A 19986-nucleotide genomic window follows, 5' to 3' on the forward strand; every position below is an offset into this window, starting at 1 on the left:
GTGGACAGAGGTCAGGCACCTGTCTGTCATCTTCCCACTGGTCATGCATGATCAGAGCCCCGGGAAGCTCCACCCAGCCAAGCCTATCCTAATTACATACTTACAGGTGCATGAGCAAAAGAAATGTTTGGTGCTTTCAGCTGCTGGCTTCAGGGCAGTTTGTCCCTGGGATTATTATGACAAGGAACTGCTGATATCATCAGCTGCAATTACTGTCTGGGAAGAAGCTTGAAACGAAGCCCGAGAAATGACGAGGTACTTACCATCATTTCTTCTTTCCTTCTTCCCTTGGATCACAGAAAGTGTGTGCAAAGTGTGTATGTATGTGTTGAGTTCAAGCAGGCGTTAATTGCTTAAATGATAATTAGGAATCGTGACCCGGGACTGGAGAGAGAGCTCTGTCACTAAAGTAGTGGCTACCTAGGCACGATTCCCAGCACCCATGGCAAAAGCCAGGAACAAGCGCCATGCTCTTAATGTCTTCCTAATGCTGAGGATGCAAACAGGCAGCATTCCGGGGCTCTCTGACAAGCTAGTTTTACTGAATCAGTGACCTCTAAGATCAGTAAGAAACTATCTCAGAAAATGAGGTGAAATGGGATAGAGCATACTTACTGTCAATCTCTGGCCTCCATACGCACTCGCGTGCACCCCCACCCACCCTCACATGCACAGAATTGTGACTGTGACCTTAAGAGTCCAGTTGCCCCTGCTGGGCTGTGTCTCTTGTGCAGAGTTTGGCTGCATGTTAGGATTTGCTGAAAGCCGCTGACAGTTTGTCTGGCCCACCCTGGTCCTCCCAGTGAGATGGTGCACAGGAAGGGCAGACGAGACACGCTCATTTCCTTCCTGCTGCAAAAAAAAAATTGCCACAGGCTTGGAGCTTAAAATTACATAGGGATCAACGTGGGGATATGTAAGTCAGAGGTCTGAAGGGCATCTTGGACTGAAATCGGGGTGTAAGGAGAGAGGGTCCTTTCTGGAGGCTATGGGACCAATTTATTTCTTGGACATTTTCAGCTTCCAAGGGCTGCCCATCTGCCTCAAGTCATGATCCTACCATGGTCTTCATATTTGTGTTCCCCTCCCCAATTCATAAATGGAAACCTAGTGCCCAAAGTGATGGAGTTAACAAGCTCTGGTTGTGTCATGAGTCCTGCCTATCATGAATGAGATCAGCGACCTTATAAAGAGCTTCCAGAGAACTCCTCTGTCCCTCGCAGATAAACGTGACATGAAGGCACCATCTCTCAAGGGGCTACAAGTCCTTTGGACTCCCCAGACTCCAGAATATAAGCAATGAATTTCTGTTGTCTACCAATTCCCCATCTAAGGTAGCTTGTTGCACAGACGAAAAGCGTCCTTCTTCCATCTTCAAAGCCAGCAAAGCGGCATCTCGCTGGTCTCAGCTCTCTGCCACCTGCAGTCTGGAAGCTTTGTGTATGTGTGTGTGCATATGTATTTGTGCATGTATGTGTGTGCACATGTGTATGTGTGCTAATGTGTATATGTGTATTATATATGTATGTGCGTATGTGTGTATGTGTGTGTAGGTATGTATGTGTGTGAGTGTGTGGTATGTATGTGGAGGGCGCATAGATGTGTGTGTGCTTGTGTGTTGCACATATATATGTTTCATCCTGTGCTGGAGGCCAGGGGTCAGCCTTGTGTGTAGTTCCTCGCAAGCCATCATTTTGTTCTTTTGGGGATTGGCCTGGAACTTACCAAGTAGGCTAGACTGGCTAGTCAGGGAGCCCCAGAGATGCTTCTGTTGATCTCCACACCACTGGGATTCAAGTGCACATCGCTGTGCCCAGCATGTTTATATACGGGTCCTAGGGATCATATTCAGGTCCTCAGATTTGCATGACAAAGCACTTATTGACCGAGTCATCTCCCTAGCTCTGGAATCAGCAAGGTTTCTTTATTTCCAAGGCATCAATCAGATTTGACTCACAGAGATAACCCAGTACACCACACCTATCTCAAGGTCGTTAATCTTAATTACATTTGGAAAGTCTCTTCTACATGTTCAAATACCGTTGAGTGGGGTGGGACATCTTCATGAGAACACGATTTTGCCCCAACGGGTCATGTGCATTTCCAATAACCCCTCCAGTAGGATACAGGAGACTACTCCTTCTCTTCTTAGAATATCCCCCGCCTCCACCCACCCCAGGGAAGTGCACTTGACTGTGTGTAAAATCTTAGCGTTCAGCTCAGCAGAAAAGAGTTCTCACACTCCCCAAATGGATCTTGTAGCAGAGCTGCATTTGAATACGTTGAAACGAAGATGTTTTAGACTCCTATGAAATCAAGTTCTTGTTAGCTGGAGACAAGTTCCTGATTAAAATGGTCCAGAGGGCGTGTCCCCCAGCGTGCACTGCTTACTCATCTCTCTGGATGGAGAGCGCAGATCCTGGCGGAGAAATGGATTTATTTTATGGTGGATTCGCAGCCACAGAAATTGCTTCATGCAAATGAAGCTAGGCAGTGTGACTTCATGAATAAGAAATGAACTGACGCCTCTTCTCCCCACAGGCAATGTCGCACACTGGGAAATTAATTGTGGCATGCTTTGGGTGGCCCTGGCTGCTCTGTGTAGGGATTCAGCAGACAAAAAAATGATGCTTCCCTTCCCCAAAGTGGATAGGAGGCATCTATGTCTTTTTAAGCTTTATTGTGTGTTGTAAGTGACCCATGGGTGACTCTCCATCCTCCCAGGAGCTTCTGGGACCTTTCAGATTTAAGAGTTCACGGCAGAAGCCACATGTAAACTGAGCCTCACATTGAAGCCATGGCCTCAGGATCCAAAGTGCCTAGGTTCAAATCCCGGTGTTTCTGGTCTCTAGCTGTATGGCTTGGGAATATTCTTACTCACTTTCCCTACTTATAAATTAGATACCATTATAGCACCTACTTCGTCAGGTTATTATGAGGATTGATTATAGCCATGAAACACTTAGAATAGAGTTCTCCTGACCCCAGGCTACTACTGGGAGGGCCAGATCATGTCACTGGAGCTAAAATTAAAAGTAATAGGGCTGGAAAGCTAGCTCAACTGATAGAGTATTTGTCTAGCATGTGTAAAAGACCTGGGTTCCATCCTCAACACTGTATAAGCTGAGTATGATAGCATGTACCTATAATCCCAGTGCTCTTGAGACGGAGGCAGAGGGATCAAGAATGTAAGGTCCTCCCCAGCTACATAGTGAATTCAAGGCAGCCTGGGCTGCATGAAACTCCACCCCACTCCATGAAAATAATTAAAGACGAATATCTCTCTTTGCTGATGGTTCCAAGGTTTCATAGTGTTGAAAAAAAGCAAAAAAGACTAAAAACTAAGTCTTGGGTCCCAGACACACTGCTCAGATGTCTGGACAAGTTACTTCCCTTGTTTTAGTGATTTTTTTTGTCCGATGCAAATTTTGACAATTGCTGAATAGCAATTTTATTATGTAAAAAGGAGGCGCCCCCCCCCAAGATATTATAGCTTAAAATAATCACCATTTGAGACTAGAGAGATGGCTGAGCAATGTCTACTGCTCTTGCGGGGGATCTGGGTTCCATTCTTAGTACCCACACTGAGCAATTTGCAACCAAAACCCCAGCTCTAGAGGACCTGATGGCTTCTTCAGGCTTTCGTGGGCATTGGCATTCCCGTACACATACCCATACCCATACATATGGTTGAAAATATATGTGTCCACCATTTATTACGTTTTATTATAACTCTCGGCCTTGTCTGTCAGGATCTCAAGCTCAGCAGGTCTCAGCAGAATGAATCATGGGTATTGCCTGGCATTCAACCGGAGGTGAGCATATTCACATGTGAATTTCCTCAGCTCCTGTTGGCGACCTGTAAGGCCTGACAAAGATTTAATCCTGTTACATGATAGAAACATGGAACCTACCTGTCAAGGGTTCCAAGCTGTAGCAATAAACCAAATGCTCCTTCAAGACAGCCACAGAAAGACGGAGTCCCTGCCCTTGCGGAGAAGCTAGCTTCCTGTCTAAGCGTATTCACATCCCAGAGGATTCGCCCGTCTTTAGAAGGGTCCAAAGAGAAAGGCTGGTCTATGCCATCTGTGGGTTACCCTTGATGGATAAGAGTCCTTGAAGTTTTGATTTCGAGGGCAGACATTTTAGGTTTTCTTTTCTTCACCCTAGGGCTGAGAAGGAAGAGTGAGTAACAGGGTGTTGTGCCCTACCAAGCATGGGGTGGCGCTGAGGGTGAGCCTGTCTTTACAGCAGTTCCCCCCACCCCAAATGAAAGAAGGGGAAGCAAACCAACCTTTCTGGGACTACCCAGTGTGCGCGGGAGAAGCCTCGTGAGCACGTGCGCTCATCAGACCCCCGCGCCTGCCCGAGAGAGATGCAACACTTCTCCAGTTTCTGAAACAGGAACCTGAGCTTTGAAAGGGTTAAGCTACTTGCCCTGATGAGACATAGCAAAGTTCATGATTCACATCCGAGTCTGTCTAGTCTCAAAGCTCAGCCTCTGGCTGGTCCCCATTCTAGCTCCCCTGGTGGGCACACACTAGTCTAGCTGGGCCTCCGTTGGTTGTAGTTGATTAAAGCATGTTAGATCAGGCTAGACAACCGGCAACATTCTGTGGAAGGATCCTGGGTTGGTACAGAGAAACTAAACCTCAGCTGGGCAGCTGCTTTCTGTCCCAGAGCTTGGGGACAGAAAGCAGACATCACATTGCTGTCACAGTGTGAAAGTTCTTCAGTCTTGGGTCTGCAGGCTCTTCCTATCTACTCCTCTGTGGTGATGGACCTTTTCCATCCTGAAGATAGTTTTATCCATTCAACAGAATCACGGCATTGCCTACTTCCAGGATTTCTTACTTAGCCACACATAAACTGGGGCAAGAGGCAGGGAAGCTGGATGTCATAGAGTGTGCTGGGTGTGAGCCAAGCATGGCAACAGCCTGTGGGGGTGGGGACTGAGCAGGGGGGTGGGAGCCAGTTCAGATCCTTTGAAGAGGTTCTTCAGATTTGAATCTGATGTGCTGTGTGACCTTAGACAAGTTACTGGAGCTCTCTGAGCCTCACTGTGTCCAGGTGTGAAACGAGGCTGACTGTACTTACCCATCATCTCCCATATTTGATACAACATCAGCTCCTGTAGAATGAAGAGTCTGGCCCCTAGGAGCCATTTAATACAGAGTAGCCACTACAGTCTACAGGGAGAGCCACAGCCTACAGGGGGAGCCACTGTCTACAGGGAGAGCTACTGCCTACAGGGAGAGACCACACTTGATTCTGGTGGCATTGGCATAACCACATTCCTTAGGGGATATCTTAGCAAATTCCCCTTGGCCGTAACAAAACACCTGACAAAAGAAGTTCAAGGCAGAAAGAGTTTACTTTGATTCCTTTGTATAAAAAGGAATACAGTCCACCATGGCAGGGGAGGCACAGTGAAAGACACAAGATGGCTGATCAGTCTCTATCAGTAATCAGCAGGCAGGAAGTTGGGTTGGGCTGTATATCCTCAAGTCCCTCCCCCACTGACACGCTTCTTCCAGCAAGGCTCCACTTCCCAGAGGTTCCACAATCCTCCAAATCAGTGCCATCAACTGGGAACCAAGTATTGAAACATGTGAGCCTGTGAGAGACCACAACCAGGAAAGAGCCTTGAATTTGGGTGATGTGGAGCTTTTAAACTGGAATAGCGGGGGACTCAGCAGAGCTCAGAGGGAGAGAAAAGGAACGGGGAGGTGGGCTAGGAAGCAGAGACACACCTATCCCTCCACTACCCTCTTCTCACCCAGGACTGGCCGTGATTTATGGGGCTCACTTCAAGGGGGACATGCAAAGCCCCTGCCTTGTTCAAACATCATTAACAATTTCAAGATGGCGCCAGGGAGTACTAAATCCAGCCTTTTGTAGCACGAGGCCTAGGTGATCACTGGCACATGCCATATGACAGCAAGGCTTGCCTGGCTCCTCACTGGCAGAGAAAAGCATACAGGGCCAGTGTGGGCCAGCATGTTCTCTCCCTCCCTGGACCCAGCTTACTGAGGTCTTTGACAGGTCCAACAAGGAACAGGGAGTTTTGACGCAGCAGCTCATCATCAGGAAGTCTACGGGTGGATAATATTGCAGTTAAGTGTACCTATCGAGCTTGTGGGTATATATAAATGTTTCCTGTTGACTGGAGTCTGTAGTTACTGGAGTGTTGCCATGGAGATTGGCAGGGCCAGCTGTTGTCTCATTTTCCCCCAAAGAATTGTATGCTAATGAAGGTCCCCTGGAGAGTTCTCCAGGGGCAAGATGAGCTGCTGAAAAATCTGCAAACCAACCACAGGTAGTAGATGCTAAGCTCATGTGTGTTGTTAATAACATGGTTTTAGGGGGTTTTGCTGAGACGTGGCTAATTGGGGAGAGGAATCTGGAGGTAGACTGCAGCGGAAGAGGAAGATGGAATCCTCCCTCAGACACCGAATAGCTGTGTTATTAAATTCCTCAGAACCTGTTTCCTCATTTAGAAAATGCGGATTGGTACCTCAGATTCCTGGGAGCTTAGGCGTGGAGTACGTGGTGCGGTTTCTGGACAGGCATGTGGGCATGATAAGGTCATGATACACTGCTGCTATTAAAGAGATGAGCACTATTAAACTCCTAGGATTCACCCAGGACCCTCGGCACTTGTGTTTCGGCTCATCTAGACCCTAGACCAACCCACCAGTGCAGAAACTGTTGTCCTCATTTTATAAACAGGACACAGAGAGCTCGAGAGCGTTACCTGAGGTCACCCAACTAAGAGAAGACAATGTCTGGATTCCAAATCAGGCAATCTGACATAGAGCCCAAGAGACACAGTCTACTGGGCTCTGGAAGTCCATCTGCAGTGAAATGACCAACAGATTTCCCCCTGACAGAACCCTGGGGGCAAGCTGGAGGGGCAGGTGTTTATTTAATGGGCAATGTTGGTGATGCTGTTCAAAAACCAGAGGTCTCATTAAAGCCCATCCCATTGACTCCTCTGGAGCTGCACTAGCTCCTGCCTTCGTCTGATCTGTAGACCAGAATCAGGATCTGTATACAGAGTTTGGGATCAAGGTCTGTATGTATAGCCTGACTCATTTGCTACCCACTCCAGTGGTCCTTCCTTCCACGGCAGGCTCTGGGTCCGCTTACCTTGTCCTCCTGTGAACTGAACAATGACAGCACATAAGTGCAAAAGCACAAAACCAGACCCTTGGACTTCTCATTAATCCTATCGAGTCCCTCAAATATAGCAAGCAGCTTCTCCTCAGGGCCTTTTCAAATGGCACCCCTCTTCCTGGGTTGCACTTCCCATTCCTCACTCTGAGCATTGGTCCAGGCATCACTGGACAAATTTTCCACCCTCAGTCTTAGTGTAAATGGTTCTAACTCAAGGAAGTCATCCTGACCCCATCCTGGGGCTTACGTCTGCCTCCTATCGAGTCCTGCAGACACCTGTCTGCTGCCCTTCACGTTAACCAGTGAATTGGTCTCTTTTCATGGCTGTTTTTGTTCACTCCTGAGTCACCAAATGCCTCGATGGCTGGCTGAATTTGGTGAGTGGATAAGGACCTACACAGCCCCAGCCTGTGCCCTGGGGAATCCAGGCCCTCTGTGGCCATCCCAGCTTCTTGGACGGGGGCTGTGTCATCAGCTGAGGCTGCAGTTCCAAGCCCTTAGATGACATACCTGTCTTTGGGTGCTGTAAATGTCAAGGAGTTCGGGCTCAAATGTCCTGCTCTATCACTTGGGGGAGGCTACCCTGTCTTGCTCAGCCATTCCACCGAAAAGGTTAGGAAGGAACTGGATGCAAATGACTTTTCCTTCGTGGTGGCTGAGCCAGGCTGCCTTCCCAGGGCTGCTCAGGGATATTTATTCAACTCCCTAACACCGGATGCTTTTCCAAGGCAGAGGCAGGGGCCATGACAAATGATAACAGTCAGCAGCCACGGGCGAGATGGGAGATAATGGGCAGCCCCACCTCCCTTTGCTGGCTCTTTGTATTTCATCTGTGATTCCCCTGAAGCCTCGGAATCACTGCTCCTAAAACTCAAAGGCAGAAATGGAATTTCATTCCAGGCACCAGGCAATGGGGTCGCTGACATTCGCTGGGATTGCTTTCATCTTGCCTGAAACATCCAACAAGAAAGAAATGTGGTAAGCTAGGTCTTGCGGGCAGAGTCACCCTGGGAACGAGTCCCTGGTCTTTCCTCAGGCTGGACTCACCTTCCTCCTGAGCATTTGCATTCTACAGGAGGAGCTACAGAATGAGTTCACTTTTTCAAAAAACTTCATTTTTTTTGGTGGGTAGGCTGTTCTGGGAATGGGGCCCAGGGCTTTGTGTGCGTTAGGCAAGCGTCCTACCTCTGAGTTGTGCCCAGCTCTCAAGTTTTTAGCTTCTGCAGTTGCAATCTGTTGGGGGTGGAGGAGTGGAAAGCAGCACTAGTTTGTAAGTCAGGGAAATAACAGAATGGGAAACAGGCAAGGGAGAGGGAGTGAAAGGAAGATAGCCAGCAGTGGTTGGTGATTGGGAAGGTTCCTGGAAAGCTGCTCAGGGTTGGCAGGGGTGGCGCTAAGGCCGTTTCCCCCACGCTCAGGGCTGGCAGGAGTGGCGCTAAGGCTCTGTTTCCCCACTGCCCAGGGTTGGCAGGGGTGACGCTAAGGCCCTGTTTCCCCCACGCTCAGGGCTGGCAGGAGTGGCGTTAAGGCTCTGTTTCCTCCATGCTCAGGGCTGGCAGGGGTGGCGCTGTGGCTCTGTTTCCCCACGCTCAGGGCTGGCAGGGGTGGCTCTGTGGCTCTGTTTCCCTCATTGCTCAGGGTTGGCAGGGTGGCGCTATGGTTCTTTTTCCCTCACTGCTCAGGGTTGGCAGGATGGCGCTATGATTCTGTTTCCCCCACACTCAGGGATGGCACAGGTGCCGCTATGTTTCTATTCTTCCCCCAGGCACTGCTCAGAACAGGAACTCGTTACTCATCGGCTGCACCCTAAACGTGACATTATGTCTGTTTTAAATATGAGGAAACTGAGGCACAGAGAGGCGATGGTGCCCGGCAGACACCAGTGCTCACCACAGAGGTTTTGCATCCCTCTCTGACAGCAGCTGATAGCCTTCTTAAGGGCCCAGCAGCACACACTCCCATAATTCTTACATTTGGGAGATGGTAGCCGAAAAATCAGAAGTTCAAGGTCGTACTCAATCACACAGTGAATTTGAAGCCAGCCTAGAATCCATGTGACCCTGTCTCGAAGTAATAATAATGATTTCACTAAGATCACTCACACTAGCTGAAGCATTGCTGGTCACCCCAGGTCTTGTCTCCGGTAAGTTCCAGTGTGACCCCCAGTGCCATCACTGTTTCCATTAGAAACTGTGCAGGGGATGGAGCTGATGAAGGGGAGGGCTGACTAGAACCGCACAGGTGCCGTAGCAGAGACAGCCTTCCCCGAGGACCATCTCCACCCGTTAGTTATCACCCAAGACGGCCATCACATGGCTGTGCCTCACAATGGATGACTTCCGGCCCAGCCCAGGGTCGATCTGTTTGCCTTTTTGTCAGGCACTGTAGGGAGGGGACAACTCCCCTCTGGAGATTTGTGGTGGTGTCTCTTCAGCAACGGGGCAGGCTAGAGCTGAGCAGAGGGGGAACTTGTTTGATACGCTCAAAAGAGCTGGGTTCCAAGGAGCTGGCTGCACATGCCTGACTGCTGGCAGTGGGGTCACACACCTATCTCAGCTGAACCCCATGCAAGGCAAGGAGGAGGAGTTCCTGGCGGGATCTGAGTTTGTGCCTGAGGAGCAGGCCCACAAGGCTTTAGAGACTTTGGGCGTTTCCACAGCAAGGAATTGGCAAAGCCTCCATGGCTGTGGGTTCTGTTGGTTTGGGGTTTTCAACAGTGGGTAACCAGGAGACTTTGGGGAGAAAAGAGATGGGTGCAGACGAGGAGGCTGCAATGCTGTGGACCTGTGTCCTCATTCCACTGCCCAACCATCCCAGCCTCACTATGGCCCCCATGGACAGGTGCTTGGATGCAGAAACCAGACCCCAGGAGTGCTGTGGAGGTCAAGCAGGCCAGCCTGTTAAAACAGAAAGGAGATAAGCCAAGGCGCCTAGAGTTGGAGAGCAGAGAGGAGTAAAGGCCTGCGAGCGCTCTGGTATACCTTTGGGGAAGAGAGGGTAATAAACATATTCAAAACTTGATCATGACCTCTGAAAGTAAAAATAACATTGGATCACATACTTACATAGAATTACCTGGAAATTATGCGTTCAAAAGCTGATAATATTGTTTTTAAAGAAAGGCGGTCCTAGGAGGAACGCTGGCTGAGCCGTGAGAGCCTGGCATGGGACTCTGGCGGGAAACTCTGTCACTAGGGAACCACTGCCTTCTGTCACTGAGCTCTGGGCTTCTTGATGGTGACGCCACTGGTCCTCTCCACCTCTGTGGCTCCTCGAGAGCTGCCGGGTTCCTTCCTAACCATGAGCCCTGCCATCTGGCCAGACACCAGCCTTTTGATTCTGACCCAGGGTGCTTTGCACATTAAGCCCAGACTGAAAAACAGAATCTGGTCCAAAGACCCCTTGCCAAGTAGGAGTGGACGTAGCCAGTAACAACATATTCTGGAGTCTGTGGCCAGAACTGTGCACATTGCCCTCTGGAGTCTCTGCCTAATGCCTTTTGTACCCCAGCCCAGCCAATGACATTGTATCACCTGGGCAGATTCCAAAGGAAATAGACCAACCGTCTCTCCATCAGCAAACCACTCTGTTCCCTGGAGAGCGCTGTCCCCACAAGGCTCTGTTGGGAGCCTGGGGTGCCCTCCCTGAGGGATGGATTGGTTAGAGTGTCTGGTCTGCCAAGAGGGGCCTGCGGGCTCCAGGGGAAATAGCCTATTCCAGTGCTCGGTGTTAGTGGAACCATGGCTGACAGCTTCCTCCCGAAGCTGGGAGACAACATGAGTCTGAGGCTGGATTGTGCTGTCTGCTGGAAGGCACTGGGCAAGTGCCTACTGCGAGTGCCCAGGGCCTGGATATAGAGAGCAGAGAGGGGAGAAAAGGGAGACTTGGTTCTGGGGTGCCAAGGGAAAAGGAAGGCAGCCAGGCCTGCAGGAGGTGGAAATCACTGCCTATACTCACACTTTCTTTTCAAATGGGATAAAGCAGCTCATTCGAACTGATAGACCATTCCAGGATAGGTGGAAGTCATGCCTCTGTCTCGCCCTTGCCAGGAAACGGAACACAAAGCCTGCCAGACATGCTGGGTCTCCTGTTTGTCCATGCTGAAGACAATCACCCTGTTGTGTGCCTTGGGACCAATGTCCCACACAGTCCTTCATTAACTGTCACCAAGCCTTAGTCACAGTGAGGCGCTCAGTAACTAGATACAGGTGCAGAAAAGTGCCACCGACAATAAGTGGGGACAGCCTAGGGTCCATGAAAGTGAAAGAGTCCCTTCATCTGCCCCGTAACCCATGACAGATTTGCTTGCGAATCCAAAGGCGTGCGGGAAGGACCATAAACAGCTCCATTCACACCACCACCTGGGTGCAGGCTGGGAGGACCAGGCCATGTGAGTTCTGAGGGTGCTTTTATAGACAGTGAGCGACAAGTGTGCAAACCACGTGCTTTTACAGGAAAGGGGAGGCTGGGCTCTGTCGCGGCAACAACACGGCTGTCATTATCGCTGACTCCTCCGTGACTTTCGCACCTTCCCATTCTGTCATGTCATCTGCGGTGCTGCTGTATCAGAAGGGGCATTATTCTCACAGAAGAGGCTGAGACCAGAGAGGGTCTTAGAGCCGGGGAAGTGACTGGCAGCTGGAGGCACGGCAGGGTGGTTATTTATGTACAGAGCTTGTGCTCCTAGGGAAGGTGTGCTGGTGGCACCCTGGGTGGTAGTCACACTGCTGTCACTGTCTCCCCCACCACTGAGTCTCACAGACAAGGTGGTGCTCTAGCTCTGGGAAGCAGCATGGGAGCACTATGAATAAAAGCAGTCACCCAAGGGGCCAGTACACAGTGACGCTGGATACAACCGGATACATTGCTTAGATTCCCCCTTATCTGATTTGCAGATTATTTGGGAAGTCTGGGGTTATTTTTGCTCACCAGTTAATGTGAGTTAATTGTGTGTCCCAAGAGACAAATTGAGGTCCTAATTTTTATTGCTTCAGACTAGACCTTACTTGGAAGCAGGGGTATTGCAACTGTACTTATATAAAAGCCATCCACACTGCAATCAAGCCAGCCCCTACCAACCACGAGAGGTGCCCTGGTGACAAGGAGGTGGAGACTGGCATGATGCTACTGTAAGCCTCAGCAAGGACAGCTGAAGTTAGGACACGGATCAGCTGCCATCCCAGATCGGCCACATGCATCCTCAAGAAGCCCTAAGCTGTGTGGTTCTACCAAGAAGCTGGCAGTTTGGCCAGCGTGTCCCTCCCCTGTGACTGAGCCATTTACTCCCTTTGGTCTTTGTGAGCTCGTGTTTGCCACATTTCCCCAGGACATGCTCAGTTCTGCATGTACCCATTGACAAGGAGTCAAAGAGCGAAAAGGGTACACTACCAGGCAGAATCCCATCTCCCAGACTTGTCCTCTGCATAAACCTGATCCTGCCATCCCTCCTGTGAGGGAGCAGCCTTGCTAACAGATAATGAAGGCCTCTAGCAAGCGCTTCATTCATTCCGCCATTCCAGTTCCAGTTAGTGTTCTGTGACGTCGGACACAGGGAGGATACACAGGGAATGAAAAGCAAACACTCGGGTGCTCCCAGAGCCTAGAGAACTCACTCGGGCTGCCAGGGGAGCCAGGCAAAAGAGGAACACAGAGGGCAGTAAGTGCTGTGAGAGGGGACAGGCAGTTGCTAGGGGCCCTGGGCAAGCTTGCAAAACACAAACTCACGCAGATGCCAGGTGGTGCTGTGCACAGGCTCACCCTAAACCTTGGGAGGGAGACTTGCTCTCACCCCTGCATGGCTGAGCCCAGGAGGAAGAACAGCCTCTCCCAAGGCCTGCGGGGGAACTGCTGTGAGGCTCTGCTCAGATCCTCTATACCACTGCTGCCCCTTCTGGCTGCTCCTTCCGCTCACCTGCTCACAGTAGCCAGTGACCTATCTGCTAGGGGCTAACGGTAGCCAATGACCTATCTCAGCTCTAGCACCTCACAGCCACTGCCCAGCTGTTCTGCACACTCCCATTGCTCTCCAGCCTGTCACCTCTGTGGTTTAGGGCTAATCTTGAGATGCTCCCCTGACCAATCCCTTTCTGACCAAACCCTGTGGCTCTGGTTTGTACTGGAGCACACCAGTACGCCCCTCAACACCTGGTCCATCTCCCAGTGGTGTGTGTCTGTCAATGTGGTTGTGACAGAGTCCCCTCCCCTTTGTTGGGCATTTCCTCCAAGGCTGTAATTAATCTTGTGAGTCACTCATTTGTTCATTCTTTCAACAAACATTTAGTGAACATTTAGCATCTCTCTCCTCATAAATGGTGCATCTGATGAAATTAGCAGTCATGCCTGACTTGTCCACCTGTGTATTTTTTGCAGGAACCATGAGAATCAGTTCGATTTAACCAAAGTATTGACAACGGGCTGGGCATTTGCACCCCACACCAAACTAACATATTAAAATTCTAACTCCCAACCTTTGTGAGGTGACGAGGTGAAGGAAAGGGACTCTATAGAGTTCTCCTGATTCCCAGCTGTCCCGTGAGAATTCAGTGAAGAGCACTATCCACAAACCAGAAGAAACCAGGCTCAGAGACTGCCCATACCAACACCCTACTCTTGCACATCAGCCCCCAAAATTGTGGGGAAGAAATCCAGCACCCAGGAGAAAGTTCCCTGGTTGTTCCTGTCCTGCAGGCCATCAGCCCAGCATACCATGCCCCATGTGCCCCCTCCTGTTGTATATTAGCAGACTCAGTCCTGGAGGCTGGAGTTTGTTAGTTTGGAAATGACCAAGTCCAGAAAAGTATGTTCTGGAGCAGATGGCCTCATGGAGGAACAGGTAGCTGTGTGGACACCAGAGGGCCGAGGAGTCCACAGACACCCAGGGACCTCTCAGGGGTTACAACACTGGGTCCCCTTCAGGAATGCTGAGGCTAAGGCCTGAGATCAACATTGGATCTCCCAGCTGCAGCACAGCCTGCTAACGAGGGCTGTGTTTATTCTGAGCTACGTAAAGCACATTTGGTTAACTGAACAGGAGAGGCCTGGCTGAGACCTTCTCTGCTCTTCTCTTTGGGTCTGAGGACCTTGAGGTTCTAGTATTTTTGTTACACCAATGGGCAGGAGGAGCTCAGCTGTCCTCTGTGATCCTCCAGGCTTTCAGGACACTGTAAGTACTGGGATGCTTCTGTGTCAAATGCCCTTAGACAATCGGGCACTGACTTTTTAGCAGACTAGAGTGGGACTACCTCAAGCTCCTTTTGGGAGGTGTACCTCTAGCTAAGGATAAATTTTGAAGGACTGCTGCCGTCTAACAGCGTCCAAAGGCCTCTGCTGCCGAAGGGAAGGCTCACACCAGCACCCCCTGAACCTGTGCCTCTGGGCTAGCCACACCACCAGCTGCCTGTGCTGCCTCCTCCATGGCGCCTCCAGATCTTCAGTGTCTCCTCTATCCTCCTTCCCCAACCTTCAGGGCTCCCCCCCTTCATCCTTCTTTTTAGACCATGCAGTGTTCCTTGCACACTGCATGAGCTTTCCAGTAACATCAAGGACAAAGGGAACTCAGGAAAGAGCAGGAAAATACCTCCTCCCCAGCGTGTCCAGTGGCATGTCTCCAGGTGCTTGGGTGCCAGGTGCTTGGCTGGTTCATGTCCCAAGCTGGTGCTGGCAGGAGACAGAGGTGTGGGCCTCTGGGGAGCAGGGATTGCTGCTGCTGCTGCTGTCTCGTTAATCCTCTGCTAATTGTGGCAAATGGGATTTTACAGTTCCACAGGCCCTCACCGTGAGCTATGTCTGCACCTCAGAAGACGGGGCTGCAGGCCAGCCTTAGAGTCCCTTCGAGATCTGCCTGGCTAGTGCGTTAGACCCTCTGTATGACTCTGAATACCACAGCCATCTCGTTGGCGAAGGGAGGGAAGTCTGGAATCCACATTGAGTCTTTCTTTCTCCGTTCCCTAGTAACATCCTCGGTGTGATTCAACATGGGTGTCAGGGAGCCCACGGACCACAATGATGACTTAGTCGCTTAACCAACTCTATGACTAGTACATACTTTCTTCTGGGATTTGGGGTCCCAGGGCCCAGCCCAAGTCACCAAAGTCCTGAATCTATTGAAAAGAAGGAGCTGGCTCATGAGTTATGGTCAACTGATCTCAGGGTCTCTACTCCCTCACCTGCAATGTTGGAGAATAATAATTACCCTCTGGGAAGTAGGACAATGAAATCAAGGCGCATCTAAGTGATTCTCGTGGAGGACGCTTCTCAGCACCCGTTCCTAAGGACTCCCTTACCTGTCTTGCTCTTGTCCATCCTTGCCGTTTATGTGCTGGTGGGCACAGCTCTGCGGTAATGATAATGAGCGGTACTTAGAGCCATGAGTTCTTGATGATGGCTGGGCTCCATAGTCTCTCTCTCTCTCTCTCTCTCTCTCTCTCTCTCTCTCTCTCTCCCTCCCTCCCTCCCTGCATGAAGGCCCTGCAGAGTGAGCAGGGGCAGGGACCGGGGATGGGAGCCTATCTCACGGTACTCTCGCAAAGATTCCAACCTGAAGCTGTTCTGCTCAGCTTTGTGCCTCGGAGGTCATTTCGAGCCTTCCTTTCTCTTCCTCCACCACCATCTGGCCAGTTTTGCAAAGAGCCCTGGACAATTGTCACCTCTCTCACCTCTGCTATGTGAGGCAGACTGGGGCAGAGATAAAGCTGGGGATCCAGGTTCATGCAGTAGCCTCCTCCCTGAGTCGCTTGGATATCCATGGGCCCTCTCAGGCCCCCAGTTCCCATGTCTGGTGAGTGAGAGATCCTTCACAGAGAAGTCATGAGAGAAGGAAGGAGCTTGAGAGTGCGCTGGGACTTGGGAACATGCAGGAGGACTGTGTGGTTCAGGTACAGATACACAGCAGCCTGCAGAGGCCAAGAAGGTACTGAGGCTACTGGTAAAGCCATAGCAGATCCTCAGAAAGGCTTGTCCTCTCCCTGCAGTCTCCACACCCACACCTCATCCTGGCAATAAGGAGAGGACTGGCTCCGAATGCTCCTGTTTCTATGGTTAAAGGAGCATAGCTTCCAGAGGCTTCTAATTGACTGGTGAATGATGGAGAGGATGCAGCTTCACTATCATGAAGTTGACAGGGATCATCAGGAAGGGGCCAGCCACAGCGGTGGCTCCAGTATCCTGCCTTCCTCACAGCTGGGGCATCCCTACTTTCCCTGGCCCTGGCAGGAGCCCTTGAGTCCCTCAGCTTCCTGTGGTGTATACCTAGCCTCTGATAGCCACTGTCACCCTACTAGCATCTGTGGTCATCATCTGCAGGCACTGAAAAATATCTTCAAGGCAATGTCCCTGAATAGGAGAAAAATCATAAAACATCTGAAGGAGTTATGTGTTTGTTGTTTGTTTGTTTTTGAAGAAGCGAGAATGTTTATCTCAGTGTTACCTCAGGACTCTGCAGAAAAACGTCCACAGTGATTCTCTGGTGACAAGATCAGTGTCATAGCTGACCATGGCGGTGCATGCTTCTAATGCCAGCACCCAGGAGGCTGAGGCAAGAGGACTGCCGTGAGTATAAGACTAGTCTGGGACACATGAATACCAGGCCAGCCAAAGCAAAAGTAAAGATCACATCTTAAGTAGATTCCAGCTACTTAGCCATCTCCATGTAAGTCAGTTCAACCCACCTACCTGTGGAATCTCACTGTTTAACCTCTGGGTGTGAGGACCACAAAGGTACAGCCACACTCCCAAGCATTGACTCATTATCTTTATGAATGTAACACCATTTACAGAAAGATTATAGGATGCGGACTTCATGAAAAACCGAAGCCTGAGAGGGTCAGTCACTTGTCCACAGGCTGCTGCTGTCACCTGGTACCTGAGGTTTCAGTCTTCTGGGAGTTCACACATACTCCTGTCGAGTGGGAACCACCCCATGCCTGCCCTCCCATTCTTTCCGACATCTCCTTCCTCATCCATGCTCAGTCTGTTCCCTTTACCGGGGAGGCTGTGGGAGGCAGCACCACTGCACCACAGGCTGAGTCAGGGATCTGCAGCTGAGCTCTGTCTGTCTCACCTCTTCCCCAGAAAATGGAGAGATGCCAGGACCTTGCTGCTAGATGATTCTGAGCCCTAGCCGTGCTCTGCCTGGAGTTGGAGGCCCTGCTTGAAAGTCTTCTCTAACCTGGTGGTTAACACTTTGGTCATTCTCTGAGCCACCTCCTTTGTCTCTTAAGGACAAGGGCCCTGCACTGACCCTAATGCTACATCTTACGCTTAGCAAGAGTTTAGCCCCAATTTATGGAGTGGTTTCTGTGCAGGGCTCCCAGCCTCGCCTGCCTCCTGTGACCTCTCCACTCTCCGCTCTGTGTCTCCCACTTCCTTCTCAACCTCACCCCTCTGGGCTTCCCAGCAGTCAGTGTTCTCTCTCTTTGGATCCCTCTGCCCACACCACCCTGTTCTGCTCTTTTCTTGGAGAGCTTCTGCCCTTCCTATACCATTTACCGTTTAACTCAAGCCTCTATGTTCCCCGGGGAAGGTGTTTAGGTGCCCCAGACTGACCAGATCCCCACCTCCACGTCTTCGCAGGCTCAGGATTGCCTTCTTACCCAGAGTCTGTTTCACTCCCCTTGCCCACCCATGTACCTCTCCCCTCCCCCCTCTTTGCCTGTGACTCCAAGATTAGGCCACCTCTGGATGGAGACCTCCTTGGCATTGGCTCTTTGGAGCATCTGCCCACTGGAGTGAGCACCTTCTGTGGCCTGGGGGTGACTTGGCCACTGTTACCTTTGTGTCTTAGATGCTGTGCTGGCTGTAAGGGGATGGGAGACAGTAGTTCAGGGCTGTGTCTACGTTTGTGTGCATTTTCTGTTTCAAGCTCAAACTTTGCTCATCAGCACAGCAATTAACAGCAGCACCAGATGACAGATGGCCCGGCACTGAGCCTGAACCCTGGCTCCGCAGCAGGCCTGGAGTAGGGCAGACATGTCTGGCATGGTGGTTGCTTTCCTTGGTGTAGAGTCCAGCTTTAAGGCTGCTGCTGCGGAGCCAGGCAGATGACATCAGTGCCAACAGTGGGGGCTGGGCCTAAAAGGGCCAGGCCATATCACAGTCTCCTGGAATGACTGGGCAAAGTAGCCCATCTCTACTCTAATATGGGGACTTTTGAATTATGTTGTGTTTTATAGTTTAATTTTATTTTGACCTAAAATTTAGGGTAGGAAGTTCCAGAATCCTCCCTTCAAAGTTTTTCAACACTAAGGATATCCTCCAGGCAATGGAGTCCTGACAGTTCCATGGATGCTTCTATTTTTCACAATTATTACACTTAGGGTTTTCTGTCTGGAGTTATGTAAGATCAGTGTTGCTTGACATGATTCTATGAGAGAGACTATGGTGCTCCCTTCCCCCACTTCCTGATAGCCCCTGGTGTGAACTTGCTGGCTGGTTATCACTCTGTGGATGACAGTAGCTTCTCTAATAAAAAGAAATACCAAATTAGCATCCACTTTTCTGCCTGGGATATAAATTTAAGGCAAAGTACAGTGCCCAGAACCAGCAAGGATGCCACAGCATTGAGTCCATCAGTGCTAGATCCTACCCTGGCCATGCAAGGAAACCCCAGAGGGCCATTGGCATGCCCTGGGGCATACAGCAGGCAAGCAGCCAGGCTAAAGCTGCTTCTTTTCCCTCTGAATGTTTCAGACCATTGAAAATGTTTAAGCGGCTCTGCCCTGTTCCCATCAAGCCATTCAGTCACACGTTCTCTGAGCAGTGTTGGGCTGGTTCCTTCTCAGCTATCGGCCGTCTCCATCCCAGTGAAGAGCAGAGAGAGGGGCAGACCCGCAGGTGAATCCTGCTGTCTGTTGCTAGCCATACATCTTGTTTAAGGAGGTGCTGACAAGTCTGAGTACACAGGGAACCACGCTGAAGCCAAGGCTGGGAAGTCCCTCAGGCAGGGAAGACGGGCTCAGCATGGACCACATCAGTGGTACTCCTGGAGCTGCAGACAGACTAGGAAGAAGGTCTTGCTCCCTTGGGATTAATGGCTTTGGAGATCCCCATGCCATCAGGGAACAGCCCACCCTCATCTGCTCTTCTCACCCAGCAGTGAGTGGGGAGGCCTCCTTGGGAGGCCTGCCCTTGCTGGAGATGCCCTTTCTTCTTCTCTCTCACTGACACATAGCCCTAGCTTGCATCCAATGACTTTCTGAGGCTGCTGCTGGGGTACTAGAGGTTATAAGAACAGCTAGGTGAGCATTTGAGAGCTAAGACGGGTTTTCTGATGTTGGCATCTCCACCTGCCATCAGGTATGTAGAGAGAATAGTGGGCATCACAAAACATTATTCTCTCCCAGCATCCTGATGACAGTGCCCACGCATGAGCCTATTCCCACACAAATGAACCCCATGGGATGTCTGTCCTTTCTGTCTTTAGTTACCGCATGACAGTGATAACTGAAGGAGAGTTCAGGCATCCATTCTCCTCTTGGGAGATAATAACATGATCAGATTTCATGAAGAAAGGCATGACTGCCCATTTCCTCTTTCAAGACAGCTATCACTGAGACACACAGAGGGCCGGGACTTCAGGGGCGCTATCCCCCGGAAGCCCATCTCCTGACTGTGACTCACCTCCTAGCACGTGCAAGCACACATCTCGCATCCTTCTTACCCCTGCTGTAAATATAACGTCCTGGTTTCTATTTGTAAAACTTAAGAATGTTCTACGAATATGATCTGTTCAGGCATAGAGTAAATCTTTTTTTTAAAAAAAAAATAAGAAAGCGTGTGTTTGTTTTCCAACAATTCAGAGATGTTTCCATT

At 50.4% G+C, this 19986-nt stretch overlaps 1 protein-coding gene across 1 annotated transcript in view; it reads left to right on the forward strand.

Annotated features, from left to right (window-relative positions):
* Nav2 (neuron navigator 2) overlaps window positions 1-19986 on the forward strand; it is a 635485-nt gene that overhangs the window by 117232 nt on the left and 498267 nt on the right. The window lies entirely within an intron of this gene.

The sequence above is a fragment of the Chionomys nivalis genome, chromosome 23, assembly GCF_950005125.1.
Source record: "Chionomys nivalis chromosome 23, mChiNiv1.1, whole genome shotgun sequence".
Taxonomy (NCBI): Eukaryota; Metazoa; Chordata; class Mammalia; order Rodentia; family Cricetidae; genus Chionomys; species Chionomys nivalis.